Genomic DNA, 16,651 nt, shown 5'->3' with positions numbered 1-16,651 from the left:
GTCTTCATCTTCTTCCTGACCACCAGAATTAATTCCGCACAAAGCATCACTTACGCTGCCCCATTTTTCTGTTCAAAAGCCTTTTGTATTTCCTCACTGCTTCTAGGTAAAACCGCAGTTTCCCAGCGTGAGCTCTACCATATGCACTCATAGAAGATGAGGATGAACAGAAGGAGAGCACGGCTTAGGTACTAAGTGACTGTGTGAATCTGCCTAAGGTAGTAACACCTCTAGGTCTCAGCTTCCTCAGGTCTAAGTGTGAGGTTGGAATAAATGGATTCTAAGAAGATTTCCAACACTAACACATTGTTCAGGATGTGCCCTGCTTCTCCTTGGCGTCTCTGACCTAAGTAAGAGTTGTTTTCTTTCTATCCCACAGAATATTTCTGTAAATCCCTCCTCTCTGTTTTTGCTCAGGCTGATGTCCCTGCTGGGGGGGGGATGCCCCTTCCCTTACTGCCTCCTGTTCTGTTACCTCCCCTGCTCCAAAATGCACTCAGCACCTAGATCTGTGGTGCCAACCTCATCGGAGGATGTGAACCATTTTTGCCAGTCTCCACTTGACTAAAACCCTTGTGTATCCCTGTGTACCCTAGCAAATGCTGAGCTGCCTCAGCCCCTGATTTAGACTGAAGATAGCTCACCCCAAAGCTAGCTCCATTCCATGTATCTCTTACTCCATATTTCTTGGGTGATCCTTCCACCGTGGTCGTCCCACGAGTATATTTCCAGCACCGCCTCTCCCATGAGTGGTGTGCTCCCAAGTCCAACAGTCTGTTCTACGTCTACCTGGGTATCTAAGAGATGTCTCAGACCAACATGCCTCCCCCAACTTCCCCCAAACCCGATCCTCCTTGAGATTCTCCCAAACTTATAGTAGGCTCTTACCTACCTCATGCTGCAGATTCCTAAATCCCTCTTTCCCTCACCCTTGGCATCTATCTATTCCACAAGCAAATTCTGTTGGAGATACTTCGAAAAGATATTGCAAATGTAATCACTTCTCACCATCTCCACTGCTACCACCTGAAGCCAAAACACCAAAATCTCTTGCCTGGACAGTTGGTTACCCTGTGCCTGTTTTGTTTTGCAACAGTGCAATTTCCACATAACAGTAACAGGTGATCTTTTAAAATTTTCAGCGCAGTCAACAAAGAGCCTATCAGCCCTATAAGGTGTGTGCCTGGTTGTTTCTGCCGCCTCATGCTTGACCACTAGTCCCCTTGTTCACTCTGCCACCAACAACCTGCCCTTCTTTCTGCTCCTTAAACGATGCAAGCACATTACTGCCTCAAGGCTTTTGCACTTGCTGTATGTGTTGTTCCTATGGCTACCCCCCTTCTCAGTTATGTGAATACTTAGCTGTCTCAGCATTCCTGTCTACACTGAAAACTCCTTCTTGAAGACCACCTTCCTGGTGGCTTAATCTGAAGTGGTCTCAACCCCTTCTTGTATCTCCTGATCGCATTACCCTGTTTTATTTCCTTCATAAGCTTATTCATATCTGGAGTTTTGGTGGTTGTTTTTTATTTTTTTCTCTTTTCTCTAATGCAAGTTTTATGAAGATAGGGACCTATTCCGTCATATTCATCCTTGTATTTCCAGTGTTTCACAGAGCCCTTGATATCTAGCAGGTGTTTATATAATTATTGAGTGAATAAATGAATGATGAATGAATGACCCACAGTGGAATCTGTCCAGGCTATAATGAAACTATCAGATCACTTGTTTGTCCATGGAGGCTTGCCTGACCAATGAGCCCAGAGTCATTTCATCATATCTAAAGTGCCCTAAACAATTTCTCTCTGTGCCTCTTATAAGGTATTCTCTTGGTTATCGAGCTACTGTCTCCTATCTTACCCTCTTCACTCTGTTTTGGGGATGCTAAGGCTGGGATTCTGAAAACCACATTTCTGCTTTGCCAGAGGCCCTCTGCTCAGTTCTGCCAATAGTGGGCTCTAGAGGCAGACGGGGAGGATGGAGTAGATGGAAGGAACTGCTTTCTTCTGACTTGCTTCCCGTTGCTCTCAACTTCACTCCAGTGATGGTTCTTCACCCTTGCAGAAGCAGTTGATTCCATTATCAGTACCCCTTCCCTCCCTCATACCCCTACACATTGCTAGGATTGGCATCCTTGTGCCTTCTCCTTAGAGGTCTGAATCTCAGCTCTTTGCAGGGCCTTCTCTGAATCCCATAGCACCCCTGTTAGCTGGGCTGCCCTCCCTCCTCAGAGATCTATGTCCTATTCGGCAAGGCCCCTTCTCCACACTCCTGGGTTCTAATAGCCCCTTTCTCTTTCTTTAGTTTCCCCAGCCTGGAGGGGTGGGGAGTGGTATTTGCTTCCTGAAGTTAGAATCTCTAACTTAACTCAGCAGCCACTTTTGCCTTTGTTATTCAATTCCTGTCTCACTAAGTCCCTATATTAAATTCTGAATGCTAAAATAACTGGTGTGTTTTTTTATTTTACTGAGTGGATACCAGCTGATAGAGGGCTATAGGATCCATTGCCTTGTACCATTTCAATATTCATTCAGGGCATGTTGGCTCAGAGGGATTAGAAACTTTTTGCAGGGCAGGAATCCTCCCTCACTTAGCCCCATACCACCTATGAGCCATGGTGTGTTACACATTGCAAAGGGCCAATGCATGTTTGATAACTGACCCGTGGTAGTTTCAGAGGTAAATGAGCTCATCCTTCTGTTTTTAGAAGTAACATTTTTAAACCTTTCTGGAGAGAAGATATCTTAATCTTCAAGCCCTCCAGGATAGGAAATTCTTCAAACGTTTATTTTCATTGTAAAATGTGTGCTTGTTAAACCCTGCCAGAATATACGTGCCGTCAAGAAGTACTTCCCACGTAGGCCCAGCAGTAAGGGCTTAGAAAAAGGAGAAATGCTTGGATCTGAGAAAAATGGTGATTTTGAAAATAGATGATGGCACTTGTCCCCCAAATAGGTCCTTGCTGTTTTCCAAATAACCCAATTATTTGACTGATCTCAAGTTTAGTTCTCTCTTTCTCTTCTCCACCCGCTTTCTTTGTGTGTGTAGAGAAAGCCTACTTGTTCAATACATGTGACATTTTTCTTATAAATACACCTGACTGAAATCAGCTCTCCCGGCCAAAATTAAAGGGGTATTAAAATATTTTTAACAAGGCATACTATTTGGGAACTGTGTGGCGTGCCATTCCTGCATTCTTTAGCTCTGAACAGCTAGCGTCCCGCAGGCCGGGCACTCAAACAGCAAGTGGCTTAGCGACACCAGCAGGCAGGGCTTGGCATGTAGCATCTGGTATGGAAAGTGCCAGGAGCGAGCTCTCTGCAGTGTGGACCCAATGCTGCAGCTCCCCCGTAATGTGCATGTGGTCCAGCCTCAATGACTAGACTGTTTTCTTCCTTCCCCTTGTTAGCACTTAGTCTTATGCTTGATCTAGTAGAGCCACATCCTGAACCACAGCCCTCTTGGCTATATCCCTGAATGCCTACTAGTTATTATAATCCCCATACTTTGGTACAAGGTAGCATCCTCTTCAGCCCCTGTGCACCCTCTCCTCACTACCACCCCCAGATTGGCCTCCATCCTCCCATATTCAGAGTTTTCTATGACATGCTGAATACTGACACATGGGCTCCTGGCTACTTCCTTTTTGCCTGGTGTGTTCCTGGGGCTCTGTTTCTGATTCTGTCCTTCTTGCTTTCCTCTTCTTCTCCTAATGTCTCTGTAAGGTCCAATTCCCAAGCTCGTGCGAGGAAAGCGCCTATAGATCACCACACTAATTAGAAAAAAGCTCCCCACTCTCTCTACCATCTCACAGGGAGTGCTGGATTCTCCTAGTGGCCTTGAACAGACTCCCTGCCCTGAAATGCACTAGCCGCTTCCTCGAAGAAATTTTGGTTTCACAATTTTGTTTTGAATGATTAGCTATTTTGTCTTCAAAGATTTTATTTTCTATCAAAGAATTGCCCCATTCTTACTTTAAAGTAACAGCACTTATTTCCATATATGATGTATGAAATTGGCTTATTTTATCATTACATCTTAATAAATAAGAATACAACAAAGTATTCTTCTTTCCTAGGTTGTAGCGTTTTATTATAGGTCTATCATTTTGGGGCTGTTTACCAATAATCACACAACAATAATAATAATGTTAACATTTATGTCATTACATAAAGTGCTATTACATTTTTAGTGCTCTTTACATATTAACTCATAAATCACAAAAAAATCATATGGGATAGGTTTTATTATTTTTTTATTCTTAATTTATTTTTTTAAACAGCAGTTCTTATTAGTCATCCATTTTATACACATCAGTGTATACATGTCAATCCCAATCTCCCAATTCATCACACCACCACCACCCCCTGCCACTTCCCCCCCTTGGTGTCCATATGATTTTTCTCTACTTCTGTGTCTCAACTTCTGCTCTGCAAACCGGTTCATCTGTACCATTTTCTAGGTTCCACATATATGCGTTAATACACAATACTTGTTTTTCTCTTTCTGACTTACTTCACTCTGTATGACAGTCTCTAGATGCATCCACGTCTCCACAAATGACCCAATTTCGTTCCTTTTTATGGCTGAGTAACATTCCATTGTATATGTGTACCACATCTTCTTTACCCATTCATCTGTCGATGGTCATTTAGGTTGCTTCCATGACGTGGCTATTGTAAATAGTGCTGCAATGAACAATGGGGTGCATGTGTCTTTTTGAATTATGGTTTTCTCTGGGTATATGCCCAGTAGAGGGATTGCTGGGTCATATGGTAATTCTATTTTTAGTTTCTTAAGGAACCTCCATACTGTTATCCATAGTTGCTGTATCAATTGCCATTCCCACCAACAGTGCAAGAGGGTTCCCTTTTCTCCACATCCTCTCCAACATTTGTTGTTTGTAGATTTCCTGATGATGACCATTCTAACTCCTGTGAGGTGATACCTCATCGTAGTTTTGATTTCCATTTCTCTAATAATTAGTGATGTTGAGCAGATTTTCATGTGTCTCTTGGCCATCTGTATGTCTTCTTTGGAAAAAAGTCTATTCAGGTCTTCTGCACATTTTTGGATTGGGTTGTTTGTTTTTAATATTGAGCTGCATGAGCTGTTTATATATTTTGGAAATTAATCCTTTGTCCGTTGATTTGTTTGCAAATATTTTCTCCCATTCAGAGGGTTGTCTTTTGGTCTTGTTTATGGTTTCCTTTGCTGTGCAAAAGCTTTGAAGTTTCATTAGGTCCCATTTGTTTATTTTTGTTTTTATTTCCATTATTCTAGGAGGTGGATCAAAAAATATCTTGCTGTGGGCTTCCCTGGTGGTGCAGTGGTTGAGAGTCCACCTGCCGATGCAGGCGGGTTCGCGCCCAGGTTCACGCCCAGGTCCGGGAAGATCCCGCATGCCGCGCAGCGGCTGGGCCCGTGAGCCATGGCTGCTGGGCCTGCGCGTCCAGAGCCTGTGCTTCGCGGCAGGAGAGGCCACAGTGGTGAGAGGCCCGCGTACCGCAAAAAAAAAAAAAAAAAAATCTTGCTGTGATTTATGAAAAAGAGTGTTCTTCCTATGTTTTCCTCCAAGAGTTTTACAGTGTCCACTCTTACATTTAGGTCTCTAATCCATTTTGAGTTTATTTTTGTGTATGGTGTTAGGAAGTGTTCTAATTTCATTACTGTACATGTAGCTGTCCAGTTTTCCCAGCTCCACTTACTGAAGAGACTGTCTTTTCTCCACTGTTTCCTTGCCTCCTTTGTCATAGATTAGTTGACCACAGGTGTGGGGGTTTATCTTTGGGCTTTCTATCCTGTTCCATTGATCTATCTTTCTGTTTTTGTGCCAGTACCATACTGTCATGATTACTGTGGCTTTGTAGTATAGTCTGAAATCAGGGAGCCTGATTCCTCCAGCTCCATTTACTTTCCCTCAAGACTGCTTTGGCTATTTGGGGTTTTTTGTGTCTCCATACAAATTTTAAGATTTTCTGTTCTAGTTTTGTAAAAAATGCCATTGGTAATTTGATAGGGATTGCATTGAATCTGTAGATTGCTTTGGGTAGGATAGTCATTTTCACAATATTGATTCTTCCAATCAAAGAACATGGTATATCTCTCCATCTGTTGGTATCATCTTTAATTTCTTTCATCAGTGTCTTATAGCTTTCTGCATACAGGTGTTTTGTCTCCCTAGGTATGTTTATTCCTAGGTATTTTATTCTTTTTGTTGCAATGGTAAACGGGAGTGTTTCCTTAATTTCTCTTTCAGATTTTTCATCATTAGTGTATAGGAATGCAAGAGATTTCTGTGCATTAATTTTGTATCCTGCAACTTTACCAAATTCATTGATTAGCTCTAGTAGTTTTCTGGTGGCATTTTTAGGATTCTCTATGTATAGGATCATGTCCTCTGCAAACAGTGACAGTTTTACTTCTTCTTTTCCAATTGTATTCCTTTTATTTATTTTTCTCCTCTGATTGCCGTGGCTAGGACTTCCGAAACTATGTTGAATAATAGTGGTGAGAGTGGACATCCTTGTCTCATTCTTGATCTTACGGGAAATGCTTTCAGTTTTTCACCATTGAGAATGATGTTTGCTGTGGGTTTGTCATATATGGCCTTTATTATGTTGAGGTAGTTTCCCTGTATGCCCACTTTCTGGAGAGTTTTTATCATAAATGGGTGCCGAATTTTGTCAAAAGCTTTTTCTGCATCTATTGACACGATCATATGGTTTTCATGCTTCCACTTGTTACTATGGTGTATCACACTGATTGATTTGCATATATTGAAGAATCCTTCCTTCCCTGGGTTAAATCCCACTTGATCATGGTGTATGATCCTTTTAATGTTTTGTTGGATTCTGTTTGCTAGTATTTTGTTGAGGATATATGCATCTATATTCATCAGTGATATTGGTCTATAATTTTCTTTTTTTGTAGTATCTTTGTCTGGTTTGGGTATCAGGGAGATGGTGGCCTCATAGAATGAGTTCGGGAGCGTTCCTTCCTCTGCAATTTTTTGGAAGAGTTTGAGAAGGATGGGTGTTAGCTCTTCTCTAAATGTTTGATAGAATTCACCTGTGAAGCCATCTGGTCCTGGACTTCTGTTTGTTGGAAGATTTTTAACCACAGTTTCAATTTCATTACTTGTGATTGGTCTGTTCATATTTTCTATTTCTTCCTGGTTCAGTCTTGGAAGGTTACATCTTTCTAAGAATTTGTCCATTTCTTCCAGGTTGTCCATTTTATTGGCATAGAGTTGCGTGTAGTAGTCTCTTAAGATGCTTTGTATTTCTGCCGTGTCTGTTGTAACTTCTCCTTTTTCATTTCTTTTTATTGTTTTGAGTCCTCTCCCTCTTTTTCTTGATGAGTCTGGCTAATGGTTTATCAATTTTGTTTATGTTCTCTAAGAACCAGCTTTTAGTTTTATTGATCTTTGCTATTGTTTTCATTGTTTCTATTTCATTTATTTCTGCTCTGATCTTGATGATTTCTTTCCTTCTTCTAACTTTGGGAATTGTTTGTTCTTCCTTTGCTAGTTCCTTTAGGTGTAATGTTAGATTGTTTATTTGAGATTTTTCTTGTTTCTTGAGGTAAGATTGTATAGCTATAAACTTCCCTCTTAGAACTCCTTTTGCTGCATCCCATAGGTTTTGGATCATCGTGTTTTCATTGTCATTTGTCTCTAGGTTTTTTTTTTTTTTTTTTTTTTTTTGCGGTACTCGGGCCTCTCACTGCTGTGGCCTCTCCCATCGCAGAGCACAAGCTCCAGACGCGCAGGCCCAGTGGCCATGCCTCATGGGCCCAGCCACTCCACGGCACACGGGATCCTCCAGGACCGGGGCACGAACCCGTGTCCCCTGCATCGGCAGGCGGACTCTCAACCACTGCGCCACCAGGGAAGCCCCTATCTCTAGGTATTTTTGATATCCTCTTTGATTTCTTCAGGGATCTCTTGGTTACTTAGTAACATATTGTTTTGCCTCCATTTGTTTGTGTTTTTTACGTTTTTTTTTTTTCTCCTATAATTGATTTCTAATCTCATAGCATTGTGGTCAGAAAAGATGCTTGATATGATTTCAATTTTCTTAAATTTACTGAGGCTTGATTTGTGGCCCAAGATATGATCTATCCTGAAGAATGTTCTGAGCGCACCTGAGAAGGAAGTATAATCTGCTGTTTTTGGATGGGATGTCCTATAAATATCAATTAAATCTATCTGGTCTTTTGTGTCATTTAAAGCTTGTGTTTCCTTATTAATTTTCTGTTTGGATGATCTGTCCATTGGTGTAAGTGAGGTGTTAAAGTCCCCCACTATTATTGTGTTACTGTCGATTTCCTCTTTTAGAGCTGTTAGCAGCTGCTTTATGTATTGAGGTGCTCCTATGTTGGGTGCATATATATTTATAATTGTTATATCTTCTTCTTGGATTGATCCCTTGATCATTACGTAGTATCCTTCCTTGTCTCTTGTAACGTTTTTTATTTTAAAGTCTATTTTATCTTATATGAGTATTGCTACTCCAGCTTTCTTTTGATTTCCATTTGCATGGAATATCTTTTTCCATCCCTTCACTTTCAGTCTGTATGTGTCCGTAGGTCTGAAGTGGGTCTCTTGTAGACAACATATATATGGGTCTTGTTTTTGTATCCATTCAGTGAGCATGTGTCTTTTGGTTGGAGCATTTAACCCATTCACGTTTAAGGTAATTATCGATATGTATGTTCCTATTACAATTTTCTTAATTGTTTTGGGTTTGTTTTTGTAGGTCCTTTTCTTCTCTTGTGTTTCCCACTTGGAGAAGTTCCTTTAGCATTTGTTGTAGAGCTGGTTTGGTGGTGCTGAATTCTCTTAGCTTTTGCTTGTCTGTAAAACTTTTGATTTCTCCATCGAATCTGAATGAGATCCTTGCTGGGTAATCTTGGTTGTAGGTTCTTCCCTTTCATCACTTTAAGTATATCATGCCACTCCCTTCTGGCTTGTAGAGTTTCTGCTGAGAAATCAGCTGTTAACCTTATGGGAGTTCCCTTGTATGTTATTTGTCGTTTTTCCCTTGTTGCTTTCAGTAATTTTTCTTTGTCTTTAATTTTTGCCAATTTGATTACTATGTGTTTCTCCTTGGGTTTATACTGTATGGGACTCTCTGCACTTCCTAGACTTGGGTGGCTATTTCCTTTCCCATCATAGAGAAGTTTTCGACTATAATCTCTTCAAATATTTTCTCGGGTCCTTTCTCTCTCTCTTCTCCTTTTGGGACCCCTATAACATGAATGTTGTTGTATTTAATGCTGTCTTAGGTCTAATGTCTGCAGGTGCAGTACCTCTCCATTCCTTCTTCTCTCTTGATTTCCAGCAGGTTCCACCAAACAGAATAGTGAGGCTCCCCCTTGAATCCTTCCAGCCTGGTTAACTGCAAGGTTCTGGTATCTTACAGACCTAGACTCCAATCCCAGCTCTTTCATATGCAAGCTGTGTGATCCAGATAAATGACTTCTCTCTGAGTCTTAATTTTTTCAACTGTTCCCTTTTCTTTTTTCTGACACCACTTTTGACACCAAATTGGCATCCAACAATTCCCTTCAATTCTGACACTGACTGCTTGGACTTAGTGCAGATGTCACTGAGTTAAGGACTGCTTCTACTTCAAACACCAGTCACAAGTCCTGGGGACCACCTATACTTCTGATGAAGGTTCCCACAACACCCTCCTCAACTTCTATAATTTGCTAAAACAACTCACAGAACTCAGGAAAACCCTTTACTTACATTTACCAGTTTATTATAAAATATACAACTCAGGAATAGCCAAATGGCGGAGATGCATAGGGCAAGGTTTGGGGGTGAGGGAGGGAAGGGTGGCACAAAGATTTCAGTCTTCCTCTCTGGGATGTTACCTTCCCAGCACCTCAACATGTTCACTAACCCAGACCTCCAAAATTTTCCTTTTCAGGGTTTTATGGAGGTTTCATTCATCCCCAGAGGTCAAGATGTACACTGAAAGTTCCAAATCTCTATTCATGGCTTGGTCCTTCTAGCGTCCAGTACCCCCATCCTGAAGCTACCAAGACATCCCAGCCAGGAGTCAGCTCATTAACAAACCAAAGACACTTTATCATTCTGGAAATTCCAGAGCTTTAGGAGCACAGTGTCAAGAACCAGGAACAAAGACCAAACGTGTAATTTTTTTTTAAATGTTAGCAAAAGAGACAAAAGAGTATACATCTTATGGATTTAAATTAGGTAGAGAGGCATACAATTGATGCCTTTGGTACACTGAAAGCCTTTAAACAATTGGAGTCATCCCTATTTTTCCTCAAGTGGTCCCAACGGCTGTCCCTTTTCTTCACTTTCCCTGTTGGACATGTTTTAGTGACTTATTTGAGAATCTTTAGTACATTGAACATAACATGTTCAAATAGCCTGTGATTCCTTGTCAAAGGTAATATGTCTCTCAAGTAGGAAAATCAAAATAGTTGTGAGCTTTCATTGAGCACTTTGCATGGATCTTACTGTAGATATCAAGTGGTTCAAAATCAAAGGCACTTTGGTAAGTTCGCTTTCCATCACCCATACAGATAGTTGCAAGAGACTCAATGTTTGTAACCCCCCATAAATTCATATGTTGAAATCCTAACTCTCTATGTAATAGTATTAGGAAAATGGGCCTTTGGGAGGTAATTAGGTCATGAGGGTGGAGAGCTCATGAAAAGGATTAGTGTCCTTATAAAAGGCACCCCAGAGAACACTCTCACCCTCTTTGAGCCATGTGAGGATGCAAGGAGAAGTTGGCAGTCTGCAACGTGGAAGAAGGTCCTCACCACAAGCTAATCATGCTTGCATCCTGATCTTGAACTCCCAGCCTCCAGAACTGAGAAATACATTTCTGTTGTTTATAAGCCACCCTGTCTGTGGTTCTTGTTATAGCAGCCTGAACTGATTAAGGCACTAGATGATCTCCAGTTCACCACCACATTCCACTGAAAACACATCCCTATTATTCATGTTTTAACTTCTATCTGTAATGCCATCCACACCCTATTATCTGTCTGTGGAAATACCCATTACTGTTTAAGTGCCAGTTCCAATGTCACCTCCTCTGGGATGTCTACCTCTCAAGGACAGTCCCCTCAGCAGAATTAGTCATTGTTTTCTACATGATCATGCAGCACCTTGATCCCCTCTGGCATCAATTATTTGAGGATTAGTGTGCAAGCTTTACAGAGCTTCTGGACTGAAAGTTCCTGGAAGGCAACTGCATCATCCCAGTCATCTTCCAAGTAACCCACTCTTCTGCACAGAATGGGCTAGAAATGGATGTTCAATGCATTAAATAGTTTCAAATCTAATCAAGCATGACCAGCTATGATCAACTGTAGTTATGAACTCCTCCTGCAGGCTTCACCTGGCTAGTTCCAGAGTCAGTATTGACCAGGAAGGCCTCCCTGAGGTACTTCACCCCTCCAACAATTGAAGTCTCCTATTGGTTCAGCTGCTGAGTCCCATTACTAAGATCAGAGCAGCTGTTAGAACTATCCCTTGGCCTTGAAAGTTAAAATTGCATCACTGTTTTGCTAGGAAGAACAGCAAATAATATTAGATTGTCTCTGAGGGAAAGAATATTTCATCATCTTAGTTCTATCCCTCTAGTACCCTGAATATCCTTGTATTTTGGATTCAACTTATTTTCATTTTCTGACTTTCTTTCTGTTCCACTGTGTCTCTCCACCTCTCTACCTTTATCTCCCTCTTCTTCCTTTTCTGATTTCCTGCCTCTGTTTCCCTGCCTTTCCTTTCCTGCCTCTGTCTCTCTTCATTCCCCCCTCTTCCAGGATGCTGAATGAAAAATAGCAAAACCTTGATCTTTGACCCTTTCTTTTTCTAGAGTCTATCAATTCTCTTGAGACATTCTTTCTTCAGTTATGCTAATATAATTGATTGGAGTCCAGGGTTGATTTTTTTTTTTTTTTTTTTTTTATCAATCACATTCCAGCTGCGCCTTGTAATATTATACCTCTGCCTGCTTGATTGGACTTGGGTGATTCCCAAATCTTTGCAGCCACACAGACATGCAGACCATCTGAGGAGAGCTTAATTCCACAGATGGTTAATCTCATTTTTTATGTGTTGATTTTTCCTAGTTTCTCTCGCAGAGGGTAATTTATTTCTAAGTTCCAGGAGCACTTTATTGTAACCTCTCATTTACCGACTATGATAATAACCATCATTTATTGGGTCCTTATTATGCATCATAGTGTTAAGTGCTTTGTGTAAGTTCACTGATTTAATTTCCACAATAACCCTAAGAGATGTAGGTTTCGTTTGTTTTTTAAATTAAAAAAAAATTTTTTTTACCTAACTTTACAGATGAGAAAACCAAGGCCCTGAGAGATTAATGAAATTTCCAAAGATCCTAATAGGAACTTGACTCTTTTTTTTCCTTTCTGCCCTTATCCTTTTGAGCATATTGGACTGGATAGCACTTGCCTCAAAGGCCAGTCCTATAGCCAGAAAAGGTTCCATGATCTTCCCACCCAAAGCTCCACCCATTCCCAGCTATTTCTCCTCCATTGTCCCAGGACAGGTAGACATCATCACAGCTTCAGATGTACCCTGCTCAAGTTATATCAAAAATGTGTTCATAAAGAGAGACACATTTTTGTAAAGCACTTTAGATTAACTCCCAACCAAATGATACCAATAATACATTCAAAAGGAGTACAGAGGATGTTCAGATGGCAAAAGGTTGGGGCATCCGATGCCACTGTTACATAGGAGATGCACCCTGAAGAAAGAATATAATCCCCATAGAGAAGAATTAGAAGGATGGGAAATGGCCTGAGCCCCGTTTCAGAGGCAGGAATGCACCTGCCACCACTGGGGACACATGAGAACTGTGTTTTCATAGAAGAATCAGGAGAAGATACTATTTGAAGAATGTGATGTTACATTATAAAGGTGCCTGGAATGTCAAGATGAGAAATCTGGTATGCAGCGTCTGTATCCAGAAGTTCATTTCCCACCAATAGGATTTTCACATATGAAGAGTCCAGAGATTAAAATATGTTACAGTATCAGGGATCAGGGAGCCTCAGGCATGGTTTACAGTTCATCTAATGTCACTTAGAGGCCATTCTTATAAGGTGAAGAGAAAGGCAATACTCTTCCTGAAAATTTCCTAAACACTAAAAATTAAAGGTATATTATTCTATTCAAAAATAATATGTATTCAATTTTCTAAGCCTGAAACAGTATTCACCAGCACGTATGACCATGCACAAGCCAATCAATCATTTATTATTTTGTCAACCATGATGTTTTAGTAGTAAATACCTGTTGGATCAGCAAATTAATTTATCTTAAATTAGACAGCAAACTACATGAAGGTGAAGGACATTTCTCAAATGTTGGCACTTACAAACAGTTCCATGCTACTACCAAAGTGCCCTTTCTAGTCTGCAAGGAATTAACCATGTCCCTCCCCAACTTAAAATTCTCCAGTGAGTTGACCCAGGTGTAGGGTCCAAGCTCCACAACATGGCACACACTCCTTTCCATAGCTGACTACAATCAACCTTGAACCCAAAAGCCCAGCTCTGTTCATTCTTTGCAATTCACCCCATCTCTACAGATTTGCATATGCCATAAATTCTGCCCAGAAATACCCTCTCCTGAAAGTGTGTGGCAGAGCTTCAAAAATAATTCAGTAATTTATTTAAAGTTTATATAATTTTTGTAATTTATTACATTTATTAATCATTTATTTTTTGTCCAGCATTGGGTTTGTATAAGCCTCAAAAGAGTTTGTTAAGGGAGCTATTATAAGTATCCCCATTTTATAGATGAGAAAACTGAGATCTAAAGATCTTAAGATACCTTCTCAAAAGCAAAATCCACGAAGTACAGAATCAGAATTGGAATCTGGGTTCCTGTGTGTGCTCTCAACTTCTAAACCACGTCACCTGTTGTACAGACATGGGAGGCTCCTGGGAGAGGGTCTGGGCATAAAACACAAACACCATCTTGCTGCAAAATGCAGACATCACCACTGCATGGGGACCTATAATAAAAAATAACGTATGTCCAGGAAGATGAGTCCAGAAAAAATCTCTCCTTGGGGATGGAGCAGTTGCATTTTCTCACCTGAAAAATCCATTCTCAGAGGTGCCTGTTGCGTTTATTTGGTAGATTCTGATCCAAGTGTGGCCTCTCAATGCCCACTAGGTCTTGCTGAATGTTGGGCCCGTTACCTGATCTGAGGTAGGCTCATAGATTTCCTTTCCTCCTTCCTTTCTCCTGGAGATAGCTCTATTCGTACAGTAGTATGCCTCTTCTCTTCCTGCCTCAGTGTTTTAAATGGAGATGTCAATATCACTGCACAAAGACTCATGGGTCCCCAGGGAATTGGCAATTCCATCTGTAATGGGCCCATTACACTGAGGAGACTGAATAGCTAGGGTGTGATATACTAAAGGGAAAAAAATGGACCCTAGAGTGAAATCATTGTTTACAGCAGTATTTCTGAAAATGTGCTCCACAGGATAGACTCCTGTGAGATGCTCGTGATAAAATGTTTGCAATTGCTAAACCCTGTGTTTTATTAGTTTTGTAAATACTACTCACTACATCCCTATCACTCAACACTTGACTACTGAAGGCTCTGAGAAGTCCTGCAAGGTGGACCTTAACCCAAATTTCTGAATTCATTTCGGCACAGAACATGTCTTTCCTCACCTTTGATTTGTATAAGATCTATTATTAACACACAGAATTAGCATTTCATGAATCACAGTTTGGGGAACATTGATTTAAAGCACCTACTTTAATTGCCTATTTTTAGACTGTCAGGGGAAGTCTAAAATTGTACATCTGGGAAGAGGGAAATGTTCAATTCACAAGGCCTTTTTAGTCATAAAATGGTTATTAGATCAATTGGCTCTTTCTTTTTCATCTTTTCTTAAATTGCATGCAATCCAAGCAGCTACCAGCACTAGCAGCCCTCGGACAGGGAGAAGTAAGAATGTGTCCCAAACTCATCTCTGGCTACCATCTTTCTTCTTATAAGAAAGTTTCCTTGTTGATGCCTCAACTATATCCCTTCTTTTCACTAGTTTAATTCAAGTCATTGCACTAGGACTACTGCAACAATCACTTAACTAGTTTATCTGCTCTCAGTTTCACCCCACTCCAATCCAAATGGAATGTACATCACAGACTTCTTTGTTTTCCTAAAACACTACTCTGATCAAAGACACCAACAAGGATCAGGTTCTCTTATTGTTCAACCACTTTCTGTTTCTTGGCCTGCTAACTGTGTTGCCTTCTTATGGTTACAGTGTAGCTGCTACAGCTCCAGGCATCCATAATCTTGAAGAAAAGTTGTTTCCTTCCTTAGTTGAATTGTGCCCCTTCAGAATTTTTATGTTGAAGTCCTAATCCCCAGTACCTCAGAGTGTGACCTTATTTAGAGAAAGAGTAATTACCATTTGCCCTAATATGACTGATGTCCTCATAAAAAGGGGAAATTTAGAGACAGAGACATACATACAGGGAGAATATTAAGTGATCCTGAAGATGACCATCTAAAAGCTAAGGAGAGACGCTTACAAGAGATCCTTTGCATCCTTCAGAAGGAACCAAACTTGCCAACACTTTGATTTCAGACTTCTAACATCCAGGACTGCAAAACAATACATTTCTGTTGTTTAAGCCACCCAGTTTGTGCTACTTTGTTACAGCAGCCCTAACAAACTAATCCATTCCCTTTTCTTATTAGTTCTGAAAATCTACCCCCGAAGTCCCTTAGAAGCTTTCTCCCTATTCCATGTGATTGAATCATGAATCCATGCTTAAATCAATTAGTGGGAAGGGGAAATTATCTGATTCAATTAAACAAATCATTATCCATCCCTGGGACTGGAAAAGGAGTCACCTTCCCTTAGCATATAGGACAATGAACTCCTGAAAAAGAGCTGCATCAACATGACCCAGGACAGAGGAATGTCTATTGAAGGGGTAATCACGTCCATCAGGTACCAGACACTGTGCAAGACACTGGGACTTTAAAGATAAATAAAGAAGGATCCCTCTTCTCTGAGTTCTCAGAAAATATCACTGAGATTATTAAGAAACCAAGGAAGCGGGAAAAGAACTAGGAGAGACATGTATAATGAAAGCCAATGGAAGAGAGAGTTTCAGAAGGGAGGGAACCTGTCAGGTGTGGCAGACAGCACAGGTGACAGGAGGACTGGAAAGGAAACATTAAATTTTGCAATTAAGGCTTCAAGAATAATTTCAATGGAGATTTGATGCAGACAATGTGCCTACTACAATAGATTGTTGAGCAAATGGGAGGCAAGGAATTAGGGCGACATTTTTTGAGTCATTCCTACCAATAAGTTGTAGGTCACTTTGCAATAAAAGTACACTTATGGTGAAAAAAGTGTCAAAACAAGAAACAGCACTTGGGAAGATGTTGCTTTTGCTGCTACTGAGGTTTTTTAAATGGGAAATATGTTATTAGGTTTATGGGTAAAGAAAAGAATCCAGTGGAAGAGGATTGTGGACAATATATTTTAGGTCCCATCCCTAAGAAGCAAAACTTTACTATTAATTCACACCACTAAGGACAAGCACCTCTTTCCCATTCTTTGCATTTAC

The sequence above is a fragment of the Globicephala melas genome, chromosome 2 (assembly GCF_963455315.2).
Source record: "Globicephala melas chromosome 2, mGloMel1.2, whole genome shotgun sequence".
Classification (NCBI taxonomy): Eukaryota; Metazoa; Chordata; class Mammalia; order Artiodactyla; family Delphinidae; genus Globicephala; species Globicephala melas.
The sequence above is the reverse complement of the archived record's forward strand: the minus strand, read 5'-3'. Positions refer to the sequence as shown.